Consider the following 14668-nt stretch of genomic DNA (forward strand, 5'->3'; position numbering starts at 1 on the left):
ACAACGCTCACACTCACATTGCATCCCCACCAACCCTGCTTCTCACTGCCAACTTTCCTCGATGCCATGGCGTTCAGCCTCATCTTACTCTCACCGCGGTTTCCCCTCCCTCCCATGATGTCCCTGGCCCCCTCCTCTCCCCTGGACTTCCCAGGCCAATTCCACTACGTCATAACCGAGGGAAACCACCACCACGACACAACCTGCTGCTCAATGTAGCACTGCACCTTCTCCGGGTACGGCAGCCACAACCAGGTCACGAGCTTATGTGTTGACAAAAATAAATGAGATGGTAATACAAAAGGCAATGTCCTCGCTCGCTGGTGTTGATGAAGCGAAATGAGATGATGTATAGACTGCCCTAATAGTATAAATTAGCATGCTGAATAAAGAAATACACCTAACCGACGTGGTAGTACTAACTATGCATGAAAGCTTTTCAGCCTACAGACTTTCCTACTCGAGAAAATCCATTATAATGGACTAACATACTAAGGACACGGAGAAAGAATTACTTCTAGGCATACTGATAGGACTTGTGCCAATGCATTGCTATGGGCATTATTGAGGAAATCATTAACTGGTAGCTGCTCGGTTGGTTGACGAGTAGGGAATTAATAGGCTAATCGGCAAGTTTATCGGCCATTTAATCAATTACTCGGGCGATTACTCAGTTAACCGGCTACTCGGTGACTCTATGAGTAGGGACTAATCGGCAAGTTAACTAGTTAATCGGATGAATTCTTGAACAGGGGCTATGGGGACCAAAAGTTGCTCCGTTAATTAACTACCACTGAAATAAGTGAATCTACACACTGAAACGCGTCAGCAAACACTCATTTCAACGACAGTGAACACCCAATATTGTAATTTAGCATACATATTTTTCAAGGGCACTTTTGACATTCATATTTTGCAGGTCCATACATGCAACCCAAACTCATCTACGCATGCATGGGACCCGAATAACGGGCGTCAAAACAACAAGAATTGCAACCATGTTTACATCATAATTTACTAATTTAGAAATCTAGAAAATGTTAGTTTTCTAAGATTATCTTCAGCAAAAGTCAACTAAGAGATCACAGCATGGACGTCGCGCCACACAGTGCCCACACCCGAAAACCCTAATTCCATTGGTCCGAGAGATCAACGGGAACCCCAGGAAACCTCTTGACCCTCTCTCCCCAACTTGCTTTTTAAAATGAAATACCCTACATTTCCTGCCAATATGAATGCTGCAAGCTCAGCGTTAGATAGAGTTGGGGTAGCACCAATTGAGGAGAAGCTTGTCCAACATCATTTGAGTTGGTTTGGGCATATTCAGCGCAGGCCTCCAGAAGCTCCAGTGCATAGCGGACGGCTAAAGCGTGCGGAGAATGTCAAGAGAGGGCGGGGTCGACCGATTTTGACATGGGAGGAGTCCGTTAAGAGAGACCTGAAGGATTGGAGTATCGACAAAGAGCTAGCTATGGACAGGGGTGCGTGGAAGCTTGCTATCCATGTGCCAGAGCCATGAGTTGGTTGCGAGATCTTATGGGTTTCACCTTTAGCCTACCCCAACTTGTTTGGGACTAAAGGCTTTGTTGTTGTTGTTGTATGAATGCTGCAAGCTCAGCATTCTATTTCACAAAATGTGCGGGATAGAACTGTTAGACCGCAACAATGCAAGTATGCAAGATTGATGGATGGATGGAATATTACGATGGAACCTATATTACCCTATTGCACAAAACAGTAACAAGAAGCTAGAACCAGGTGAGAAAAAAGAATATAACACTCATAATAATTACAATCAGAACTAAGCTAGTTCAAATCTGTCTTACAAACAAATACTCCCTCCGTTCATAAATACAAGTCTTTCTAAAGATTTTAATATGAACTACATACAAATGTATATATATACGTAGTTTAGAGTGTTGATTCACTCAATTTGCTCCGTATGTAGTCCATGTTGAAAATCTCTAAAAAGACATATTTAGGAAGGGAGAGAGGACAATGCAATGCCATAGGGTATCTCTATCTGTCATGACAAATACAACTACATATAGGAAGGATCAGACCAGGTCCCATTCTCTTAGTATAATGGAGTAACAATGTAGCAGTAGTAGTAAATCTGTATATACACAAGAAACGGAAATCCATCCTAGCCAAAAATAAGAAAAGAGATACTAATTTGATTCATTATGATGCATGCTAAGTAATGGAAATTGTGTTGTTGCATATGGGGTTGTATGAAGATCTCCAGTATTGTGAGTAAGGAACTGGTCATCGTAGTTTCCATGGAGCGGCATGCCTGCCCTTCCTCAATGTCATTGTTGTCCTCCTTCTCCACCATGATACCCGTGGCCTTCTTGTCCTCGTCCCCTCATCCCTTGTCATATGCAGGCTAAAGGTTATGATGAACGATGAACATGGCATGGAATACAATGATGGGGGTGTTCATTGGCGAAGCCAGGTTTTTCTAAATGGGTGTACAAAGTTCACAATTTTACAAGTTTCCTAGCTATTTTCCAATGTATACATATTTGATCTATTTAGTTCATGCCTTCTTACCTAGATTAACGGGTGTACAGATGTACATCCATCCCCTTGTGGTTCTGCCCATGGGAGCGTTGACGGCGAGCGCAAAGAGGAAGTTGACGATGGCGAGTAGGCCATGGGGTTTCAGTTAACACTTTGCATGCCTTGCAATTTCAGGTGACAAATGATTACTCACTTCAACAATAACATAGGCACCAAATAAAGTATCATTTCAAAAGATATTATCTTGCAATCATGTTCTACATAGCAGGACACCATCATGAGATTATTGTGGCCAATAACCTATAAAACAATGCTTGCTCGTCAAAAGGCAGAAGTGATCTCAATAAATATCCTTGGATCCCTACATACCTTGCACTCACAAGATTTAGAAGAGTAATGAATAGAGCAGTAATCTCTGATCTCATTGTTATTACGGACCACTTAAGAAAGCACAAGGTGTCTGCAACAATAGAACAACATAAGTATCTCCTTCTGCGCATTTCATTTGTTAGTACGGACCACTTAAGAAAGCCTGAGATCAAATACATGTCCAAGGAACAAGACATTAGAATAGAAAAGATGGGCACTATGGTGTGCGTCAAGGAGACAACCACCTTTGCCGAACTCAGCTTCCTGTTTGTGCGTCTCGAGCCTTCAGGGGCAATGTTCTTTTTCCTTCCTCCCTTAGTTCCATAGCAGGTGGGTTGGTGTTGGATTGATGTGCCTTGGCCTTCTTCTGGAAAAGCACATTGGCTTAGCTTCAGCTTCACATGTAGTTAACTGAAGAAAAAAAGATAACATGTTATATACATGTGCATACTTTAGCCAATCAAAGTAATTTTTTGAAAGTTTTCTTGAGCTATTGAATTTATAAGTCAGGCATATATTACAACACTAAAAGCCTCTTCTGTTGCTCCATCAATAATAGCAAGGAAAGCAAGCAAGTGAACAAAATACAGTGATGTGGGTGTAGATCGTCAGGATTTCATCATTGCATACCATATTTGTCTGGATACTACAAATGCAAGCACCGGTATACCCTCTAAAACTGGCTATCCCAGTCCATTGGGTGGCTATCCACTAAACTAAACACATCCTCCATGTCTCTCCGCAACACTTTATTAGGTTCTAAAAATCCCCACCCTATTATCACTGCGTGTAGATCTTATTTCTAAAATTTCAAAATTAATTTTCTAGACACCGCTTGGCAACACATAATTCATGCCAGTGCAATGGGCACTCCATCCACATTCTAGGCGACACTGCTTCACCACACCCATAGGCTCCATCTTAGCTCCGACAGTTGACATACGAAAAATAAGCTTAGTTGTGTTTGATGATCATGAAATGGAAAGGCATTCTTCATTCTTTGTTTTGTCTTCGCCATGCTCCTCAGACATCCTCCTATTTTATCTCCTCCTCTCCGTTGTTGTGTGCCATCACAAGCCTCCTACAGAAAAGAGATATGTACGTAGAGAGAGAAAGCCATGTTAACATAATCACACAAATTATATTCTTCTCTCCCTGCCATTTTCTTCATTGAACCCTCGCTCAGCTTCCGACTCCGTCCCATTCCATTTATATGGCAGCTAACACCACCATAGCTTCCAGAAAACACACATATTGTTCTTACTCTACTCACGAATGAACACGAGGAATATTTGCAAGTGCTGGAACAATAGCTTCGCAATCTTCTCTTACCATCTTAAATGACCAAGCCAATTACATGCCAACATGAGAAGATAAATAAAATGGAAATATGCAAGCTCGCTACCCATTGCACAAACTCGCATGATAGATTAAGCAAGCAAATGTCTAACCATACCCGCAGAAAAAGGCAGGAAACAACACGTTGTAGGCAAAAATTAGTAATGAGCAGAGGAAATTAGTAACGAGCAAATAAATCTGAGAGGAAACCTCTGAACTAATTGTCTATAGTGTTCAATGGCAATGAAAATGACACCTTCATGTTCAAGAAAATCAATCCGCGTCAATCCTGAAAATCGTCGTTCCTTCAAACGGGGCCAAGAATGTGATCCTGGTCTTGCCTCCCTATCGTCAGAGCAAACAAAAATCAACCTTATTTTGTATCCAGTCTTGGTATATAAAGGCACCACCGCTTCAAGACCGCCACTGTTCCATGACTCAAAAAATAACATTAGATGTAAAGCATTGCAGTTTAAATAGGATGCATGATGCGATCCATTAAGCACCAAAGCAAATAGTCCTAGATCACGTGCATTCATTATTTGACGCCAAGTAGAGGGTCATTTGCTGATGTAAACTGAGAAATAAATTAAATGATGTGTTGATTTTTCGCAGCAAAGCACATATGAAAAAACTATGCGACATACTGATTGAAACACCAGACATCTGTATTTCATCAAATTGCACACACCTGATACCGGCTCTAGAAGGAAAGGGTGATGGAGAGCATGTGTTTCACCTAGGCACACCCTCGAACACTGCCTTGTCAAGCTTTGTTGGTAAAGATCAATTTGGCAGCCTTGAGAACCAGTGATTCAACACATAAAAAAGAGGTACGATGGGAAGGGCACTTACAGAGTAGAAGATGTAAATCCAATAGGTTCCCTGCACCTGCAATGAACCAAATAAAGTTACACAATGCTCCAAAACCTGAGGGTAGTGAAAATTAGAAGCATCGGGATAGGGATGCATTGAAGATTATGGATGAACCAAATGGCCTCTGAATCTGTGGCAAACCACTTCACACCCTTCGCCCCAGCAAAGAGCCAAGTCTGAAGGTCCTCCAGATTCTGTTATGCTATCACATCATGCATTAGCCCATGAAATTTGCAGCTCTGTGGCTGAAAGTACAACCAAGTTCGTATAAAGAATGATTCTAACAAACATTGTGAAAGTAATACCCACTCGTGGATCCTTATCCTTATGTAGGAATACGCAGCTTGGACTTTTTGTAGACACAGTGCATAGTATTTTCAATTCTTCTGACTTTGATTTCCCTCAATTTTTCTACCTGTAAAAATTAAGAATAAGGGATAACGATCTCGCAACAACAGTGTACAAAATCAGCTTTGGTACGTATATGTGCAAAATCAGATGCCATAGCGATATTTGTGCGAAGAAAGAAGGGGATGATTGGAGCAGGATCCTACCGACGTCCAGATCAATGGACAATGGCACCACCACAGCGTTCGTTCGAGGAAGTTCTCCAGCAACACGACGCACACCCTGTCCCACCCGCCGCGCTTCAGCCTCTTACGTCCGCGGCGGCATACCGTGGCGGCGGTCCCATACAGTAGAGACTTCCGTACGTTGGAGGCAGCGAGATCGCACGAGATCCAGCTGTGAGTTCGGCGGCGGCGGCTGTGAGATCGCACGAAATCCGACCGTGAGTTCGGCAGCGGCGGTGGCGGCTGTGAGATCGCACGAGATCCGGCTGCGTCAGTTGGAACTTGGATCGCAGGACGACAGTGGCGTGGGCCACGCGGGGGCGTCGGTGCGGAGCAGGCGGGGCGCGAGGAAGGAGGAGAGGCGCCGGTGTGCAGCCGCGTCGGGAGCCGGAGCTTGATCTCGACCTCCATGGGGTTGGGGTTGCGGCTAGGGCTGGGGGGCGGGGGCTGGAAGGGGCGGGCGGCGGCGTCTACTCTAGGAGTTCTAGGGATCGGAGGAGCGGACGAAAAAACCTACGAAAAAAAATCAATGGAAGGGGGGACGAAAAAAAACCGGGCGAGGTGGGACGAAAAAAACAGGGCAAGATGGGACGAAAATAAAACCCGGAACGCGACCTACCAACTGAGACATTAGGAGTTTAGATTATACACAGAATATTTTTTGTTGGCTTGTACTGCATCATTTTGGCAGAGAAATTCTACCGATGTTGGTACCTGGCACCAGCCTGGCCAGCCTTTCCCTGTCACCTGGGCAGGCCGACCTTCACCGACATCGCCGTGCCACAACGCCAACGTGCCATCGAGCTAGCCTCAGCACTCAGGCCATATTTACCAAAAAAAAATCGCATAAATTAATCATGCACCTTTTTTCATTATTTTTTGGTTTGCACTATTTTTACCTATGCAGGCAATTAAGTTAGATCGGGTCGCACTATCCCCTCGGCGTGGTGTCCTCGTCGCCCACCTCTATCGATCGAATTGTGTCGTCGCCTTGGAGTACTGCCCTGTGTTGGCAACCCCGCATCGCCGCTTCATCAACCTACTCGGCCAGAGACTCCGGCATCACCCCGCCGACCTGCTTCGTCACATCGGCTAAACTGGGAGCTTCACCTCTCCACAACGGGCGTGCTGTGTCACCTCTTCGGAGTGCCGATCTCTTTGCTCGGCCACATCGGGCTTGGGGGCTGAGACCTCCTGCACCAAGCTCGGACCGCGTCATCAACGCCGAGCACATTAACCAGCTAAGTCGCTTTCATGCTTAAAAACTTTCAGTTTTAAATTTTGTTTGGTTCGACCAAGCACTATACCTTTTTAGCAAAAAGTTGTTTGTAAAAAACTTCCTTGTCCAAACTTTGTTTGTGACGCACATATTCAAATACCCCGTTTATTTGGGGGCTCCCTTGCTGGAGTTTTTCCTCTTGCATATGATTATACTTGTACGGCTTCGTTCCTTGTTCGTGTATTACGTCACAATATGCACCATATTGACCTAAGTGATTTGCAAGCTGGGTTGCCTTGCTCCTGTGTTTGCCCCTACGTTACCGATTGTTCGGCTAGGGAGTAAAGGGAGCACCTCTGCGATTGTCACGATCAGGTCACCCGAGCCGGACCTCAGACTAGGTGAAGCCGAAAGCTAGCGCTCTTACTGTTTTCAATAACGGGCGGCACACAACTGAACTCATGAGTACAAAAAATATATTGCACAAGTCTCATAATAATAATGAGCAACCGAATAGAGGTATCGGTGGGGGTACTATTTTCTTCGAAGATGCTTCTTACACTTTGTCAGTAATATAGCATAAGTTCCCTGAGCGCGCTTTGTCTGTTACAACCTTATGGCCTGATTGCCTGGTTATCAGAAACACTGTTGATATTCTCGACAGGGGCAGTTCATAACACTTTTCGTTCCTTGACCGAAGAGGGAGAAGCCGACGGTCGGTTAAGACGCGTATAAAGTTCGGGTGGACACTGATATGATATAAGTACTTCGGTACATACAATCATTATACATAAAATTGTTTTACCCAAGTCACTCGGGGGCTCTTAAATTTGTGTGAGATGTTTTATAATAAGTGTTCTTCTTCTTAGTCGTTGCAAAGTCTTTTTTCTATCACTCCTTTTTTCGACACGAGTGTGCGGTCAATAGCCGGGGAGCCTAACTTCTCTCTCCAAGCGGCTAAAGTTTGCTAAACTGGCCTAACGAGAAGTACTCCACCTTCGGGATAGGAGGTTGAAGCCGTAGGCTGACCCGCTTGAAGTTTTGAGATAGGATGTGTCATGTTAAAGCACGACAGAAGCACAATTTTTTTCTAAGAACAATTTTCTGATTGGCACCGAACAATTGATCTAGTTCGGACGTCGAGTTTCTTCTGACGTTTTTTTTTGTTTTCCAATCCTATGGCACTTTTTAACTATTTGTGTGTTTTCCGCATGAGTCTCACAGTGCAACGCCGGACACCTTTAGAGATTCGGCAAAAATTCTCGGATATTGCTATATATGCATCAGTTTCAAATTGTGTCTTCGGTCAATAGTTGTGTTGCCCGGCTCCTGCGCCTACCTCCTATGTTTTGCTTTGTTCAGCTAGGTGTGCAAAAGGAGAACCACTGCGATTGTGCTTCCATCTCGCATGGTTAAGCACCTCAGTGGAGAAAGCCGAAAATTGACTATCACAATAAGCGTAAACTGGTCAGCGATCCGATGACTGTGTTAAATAACGGGTCGTTCATAACATTGGCCGAAGTGTTTACGGCTTGACCTCGGCTGTCGCCGAACACTAACTAGGGGCTCGCGGCTAGCTTCCCCAATTTAATACCATAGAGTTTGGGAACTTTCGCCGAACTAAATCCTCAATATTTTCCTCCCACATTGATCGGAGGAGAATTTTCATGATCATGATAAGCATGACGACCCAAAGAAAGGAACCGATAGCGGGACTATTTTCTTTGGAAGATGTTTCTTACGTTAAAACTTAATATAACATATCTCTCTGCGTACCTTTGTTTATAAAACCATATGACCGGATTGCTTTGTTTGCCGTAAAACTTTGCCCTTTTCAAGGCTTTATAAAGTAGGACACACACTCTCGGCTATTGGCCAAGGAGGTGGATGCCGATGGTCGGTCCACAAAGTTTTGTACAATGCGGATCTGAGCATTAATGATGTAAAGTATTTGGATACATAGAGTCATTACACATAATTTGTGATTTTACTATGGATATCGATCCTTAATTCGGCCTCCCGTGCCCGCATTAAGGCTCGGGGGCTACTAGGCTTTGGGATTATTATTTACAAATATTAAAGGGGTACATCGATCCCCTGATCTGGTGTTGCCACCCGACCAATGTCTCGGGGGCTACTGCATTGACAATCCAATGCAGAAAATTTAAAGTGCAATATAGTTTTCAAGGAGATTATTATCCTCAGGTCGGTCGGCCGCACCCAACCTGAGTCTCGAGGACTTTGCACACCGTGTTTCTATTCCTAAGTATGCTGCCGAGCTGGGAATTGATCCTCGGGATAATTTTATGAATCGACCTGAGTCTCAGGGGCTACTAGGGTCAGCGGTTTGATTTTTTCCTTCAGGTGCATCCCGGATATTAGGCCAACACGCACCTTGAGGGCTACTGGCTATACATCTCGGCAGAGATTACATTGCACAATTCGGAATTAAATTCATAAAAATCAGCCCATGACTAAGGTGGTGCACCACCTCGGATACAGTCTGGCTTTGGTGCTCGACTACAATAGACACCTCGGAAGTAGTCCGGCATAAAGCTCGGACGCTAGTGGCTGGCTCCATAGAGGGCATTTCCGGCATTAAGCTCGGCTAAACTCCTTCAACTTTTTTGAACCAAGGTGATCTATGACACCTCGGATACAGTCCGACGTTGGAGCTTGGACATAGTCCGTCGTTGGAGCTTGGACATAGTCCGGCGTTGGAGCTTGGATACATTCTGGTGTTGGAACTCGGAAGCAGTCCAACGTTGGTGCTCGGCTGCAAACATACCTCGAATGCAGTCCGGCGTTGGAGCTCGGACGCAAGAGGACACTGCCGCCCGGGAACAACTTCAAACCCGAGGTGTGGCATAAAAATAACAAGGCATTGATAAAGGCCGAAAACTTAAAGGGGCTCCTTGGATACCCGACGTGTAAACTCTTCAGATTCACTTTGGCGATCCTCAAGATCAAAGATGGGAAGATTTGTTGAACCAGTTTTCAAGACCGACGATCGAAGATGAAGAACAGTTCGGAAGAATCGAGGAGCGTCCCCAACTTGAAGACCGGTTCAGGGGCTACTGACGGTGTCCTGGACTAGGGGGTACTCACCATGTCGTCTCCCGATCAGTTAGATTGGGTCGAGGACCCCCATGGCCGCATACTCGTGGGCCAGTTCGGACAACCCATGCCGCATACTAGGAAGACTCCACAAGACTTGGCGCCCAAGACAAGGACTCTCCTAAACCCTAGGCCTCCGGTGTCTTATATAAACCGAGGCCAGGCTAGTCAATAGACGGTCTCATATTCATTACTATCATCTCGTGGTAGACACACGTACTCTGTACTACACCCATATGAATACAATCAAAAGCAGCCTGTAGGGTATTATCTCATCAAGAGAGCCCGAAGCTGGGTAAAACCCCGTGTCCATGTTACCATCGCTCCAAGACGCCTAGCTTAGGACCCCTACTACGAGATACACCGGATATTGAACCGACAGCGCCCCCACCCTTGTGGGCCCCTTGAGCATCCACCAACCTACTTCTTCCTCCTATATATATCTACGTTCCCCAAAACCATCCAGGAGCACCACGAAAACCTAATTCCACCGCCGCAACCTTCTGTATCCGCGAGATCCCATCTTGGAGCCTTCACCGGCGCTTCACCGGAGGGGGAATCGACCATGGAGGGCCTCTACATCATCTCCAAGGCCTCTCCGATGAGTTGTGAGTAGTTTACCACAGACCTTCGGGTCCATAGTTATTAGCTAGATGGCTTCTTCTCCCTCTTTGATTCTCAATAGGAAGTTCTCCTTCCTCTTCTTGGAGATTTATTCGATGTAACTCTTTTTGCGGTGTGTTTGTCGAGATCCGATGAATTGTGGGTTTATGATCAAGTTTATCTATGAGAAATATTTGAATCTCCTATGAATTCTTTTATGTATGATTGGTTATCTTTGTAAGTCTTTTCGAATTATCAGTTTGGTTTGGCCTACTAGATTGATCTTTCTTGCAATGGGAGAAGTGCTTAGCTTTGGGTTCAATCTTGTGGTGTCCTTTCCCAGTGACAGCAGGGGCAGCAAGGCACGTATTGTATTGTTGCCATCGAGGATAAAAAGATGGGGTTTATATCACATTGCTTGAGTTTATCACTCTACATCATGTCATCTTGCTTAATGCATTACTCTGTTCTTATGAACTTAATACTCTAGATGCAGGCAGGAGTCTGTCGATGTGTGGAGTAATAGTAGTAGATGCAAAATCATTTCGATCTATTTGTTGCGGACGTGATGCCTATATACATGATCATGCCTAGATATTCTCATAACTATGCACTTTTCTATCAATTGCTCGACAGTAATTTGTTCACCCACCGTAATAATTATGCTATCTTGAGAGAAGCCACTAGTGAAACCTATGGCCCCCGGGTCTATCCTTTATCATATAAGTTTTCCATCTACTTCTATTTGCATCTTTTATTTTCCAATACATATCATAAAAATACCAAAAATATTTATCTTATCATATTATCTCTATCAGATCTCACTTTTGCAAGTTACCGTGAAGGGATTGACAACCCCTTTATCGCGTTTGTTGCGAGGTTCTTGTTTGTTTGTGTAGGTGTGTGGGACTTTTGAGGAGCCTCCTACTGGATTGATACCTTGGTTCTCAAAACTGAGGGAAATACTTACGCTACTTTGCTGCATCACCCTTTCCTCTTCAAGGGAAAAACTAACGCATGCTCAAGAGGTAGCACTTGACAGGATCCTCAGGCACGGTAAATTCTTCGTCGCCGAGGCTCACCTCATCCTCGGAGGGAGGCATGTAATTTGAAGGAAATATGCCCTAGAGGCAATAATAAAGTTACTATTTATTTCCTTATTTCATGATAAATGTTTATTATTCATGCTAGAATTGTATTAACCGTAAACATGATACATGTGTGAATACATAGACAAACATATAGTCACTAGTATGCCTCTACTTGACTAGCTCATTAATCAAAGATGGTTATGTTTCCTAACAATACACGTGTGTTGTCATTTGATTAATGGGATCACATCATTAGGAGAATGATGTGATTGACATGACCCATTCCGTTAGCCTAGCACTTGATCGTTTAGTATGTTGCTATTGCTTTCTTCATAACTTATACAAAGTTCCTGCAACTATGAGATTGTGCAACTCCCGTTTACCGGAAGAACACTTTGTGTGCTACCAAACGTCACAACGTGCTCTACAGCTATTTCCGAAGGTACATGTTGGGTTGGCATAATTCGAGATTAGGTTTTGTCACTCCGATTGTCGGAGAGGTATCTCTGGGCCCTCTCGGTAATACTTATCACCTAAGCCTTGCAAGCATTGTAACTAATGAGTTAGTTATAAGATGATGTGTTACAGAATGAGTAAAGAGACTTGCCGGTAACGAGATTGAACTAGGTATTGGATACCGACGATTGAATCTCGGGCAAGTAACATACCGATGACAAAGGGAACAAAGTATGTTGTTATGCGGTTTGACCGATAAAGATCTTCGTAGAATATGTAGGAGCCAATATGGGCATCCAGGTTCCGCTATTGATTATTGACCAAGAATAGTTCTGGTCATGTCTACATAGTTCTCGAACCCGTAGGGTCCGCACGCTTAAGGTTTCGATGACAATTATATTATGAGTTTATGAGTTTTGATGTACCGAAGGAGTTCGGAGTCCCGGATGAGATCGGGGACATGACGAGGAGTCTCGAAATGGTCGAGACGTAAAGATCGATATATTGGACGACTATATTCGAAGTTCGGAAAGGTTCCGAGTGATTCGGGTATTTTTCGGAGTACCGAAGAGTTACGGGAATTTGCCGGGGAGTATATGGGCCTTATTGGGCCATACGGGAATTGAGGAGAGAGGCCGAAAGGAAGGAGGCGTGCAGCCCCCCTCTGGTCCGAATTGGACAAGGGGTGCAGCCCCTCTTTCCTTCCTCCTCTCCCCCTCTTTCCCCCTTCTCCTACTCCAACAAGGAAGGAGGGAGTCCTACTCCCGGTGGGAGTAGGACTCCCCTTGGCGCGCCTCTCCCTGGCCGGTCGCCTACTCCCCTTGCTCCTTTATATACGGGGGCAGGAGGGCACCCCATGACACACAAGTTGATCTAGGGATCGTTCCTTAGCCGTGTGCGGTGCCCCCCTCCACCATATTCCACCTCAGTCATATCGTCGCGGAGTTTAGGCGAAGCCCTGCGCCGGTAGAACATCATCATCGTCACCACGCCGTCGTGCTGACGGAACTCATCCCCGAAGCTTTGCTGGATCGGAGCCCGGGGATCGTCATCGAGCTGAACGTGTGCTGAACTCGGAGGTGCCGTACGTTCGGTGCTTGGATCGGTCGGATCGTGAAGACGTACGACTACATCAACCGCGTTGTCATAACGCTTCCGCTTACGGTCTACGAGGGTACGTGGACGAACACTCTCCCCTCTCGTTGCTATGCCATCACCATGATCTTGCGTGTGCGTAGGAAATTTTTTGAAATTACTACGTTACCCATCAGTGGCATCCGAGCCAGGTTTTATGCGTAGATGTCATATGCACGAGTAGAACACAAGTGAGTTGTGGACGATACAAGTCATACTGCTTACCAGCATGTCATACTTTGGTTCGGTGGTATTGTGAGATGAAGCGGCCCGGACCGACTTTACGCGTATGCTTACGTGAGACTGGTTTCACCGTTACGAGCACTCGTGCTTAAAGGTGGCTGGCGGGTGTCTGTCTCTCTCACTTTAGCTGAATCGAGTGTGGCTACGCCCGATCCTTGCGAAGGTTAAAACAACACTAACTTGACGAACTATCGTTGTGGTTTTTGATGCGTAGGTAAGAACGGTTCTTGCTAAGCCCGTAGCAGCCACGTAAAATTTGCAACAAACAAAGTAGAGGACGTCTACCTTGTTTTTGCAGGGCATGTTGTGATGTGATATGGTCAAGACGTGATGCTATATTTTATTGTATGAGATGATCATGTTTTGTAACCGAAGTTATCGGCAACCGGCAGGAGCCATATGGTTGTCGCTTTATTGTATGAAATGCAAACGCCCTGTAATTGCTTTACTTTATCACTAAGCGGTAGCGATAGTCGTAGAAGCAATAGATGGCGTAACGACAACGATGCTACGATGGAGATCAAGGTGCCGCGCCGGTGACGATGGTGATCACGACGGTGCTTCGGAGATGGAGATCACAAGCACAAGATGATGATGGCCATATCATATCACTTATATTGATTGCATGTGATGTTTATCCTTTATGCATCTTATCTTGCTTTGATTGACGGTAGCATTTTAAGATGATCTGTCACTAAAATTATCAAGAAGTGTTCTCCCTGAGTATGCACCGTTGCCAAAGTTCGTCGTGCCCAGACACCACGTGATGATCGGGTGTGATAAGCTCTACGTCCATCTACAACGGGTGCAAGACAGTTTTGCACACGCGGAATACTCAGGTTAAACTTGACGAGCCTAGCATATGCAGATATGGCCTCAGAACACGGAGACCGAAAGGTCAAGCGTGAATCATATAGTAGATATGATCAACATAATGATGTTCACCATTGAAAACTACTCCATCTCACGTGATGATCGGTTATGGTTTAGTTGATTTGGATCACGTGATCACTTAGATGACTAGAGAGATGTCTGTCTAAGTGGGAGTTCTTAAGTAATATGATTAATTGCACTTTAATTTATCATGAACTTAGTCCTGGTAGTATTTTGCAAATTATGTTGTA

The 14668-nt window shown here is 44.9% G+C and overlaps 1 long non-coding RNA gene across 1 annotated transcript; it reads right to left on the reverse strand.

The window, feature by feature from the left end:
- Positions 1-2048: 2048 nt before the first annotated feature.
- Positions 2049-6121, reverse strand: LOC119294707. Its single transcript, XR_005143520.1, has 9 exons — positions 5664-6121; positions 5419-5524; positions 5224-5303; positions 5089-5124; positions 4490-5004; positions 3141-3306; positions 2896-2986; positions 2557-2687; positions 2049-2374 (listed from the first exon to the last, which is right to left on the reverse strand). It is a non-coding gene; the product is annotated as an uncharacterized LOC119294707 (long non-coding RNA).
- Between the last annotated feature and the right edge of the window lie 8547 nt (positions 6122-14668).

The sequence above is a fragment of the Triticum dicoccoides genome, chromosome 4B, assembly GCF_002162155.2.
Source record: "Triticum dicoccoides isolate Atlit2015 ecotype Zavitan chromosome 4B, WEW_v2.0, whole genome shotgun sequence".
In the NCBI taxonomy this organism is placed as follows: Eukaryota; Viridiplantae; Streptophyta; class Magnoliopsida; order Poales; family Poaceae; genus Triticum; species Triticum dicoccoides.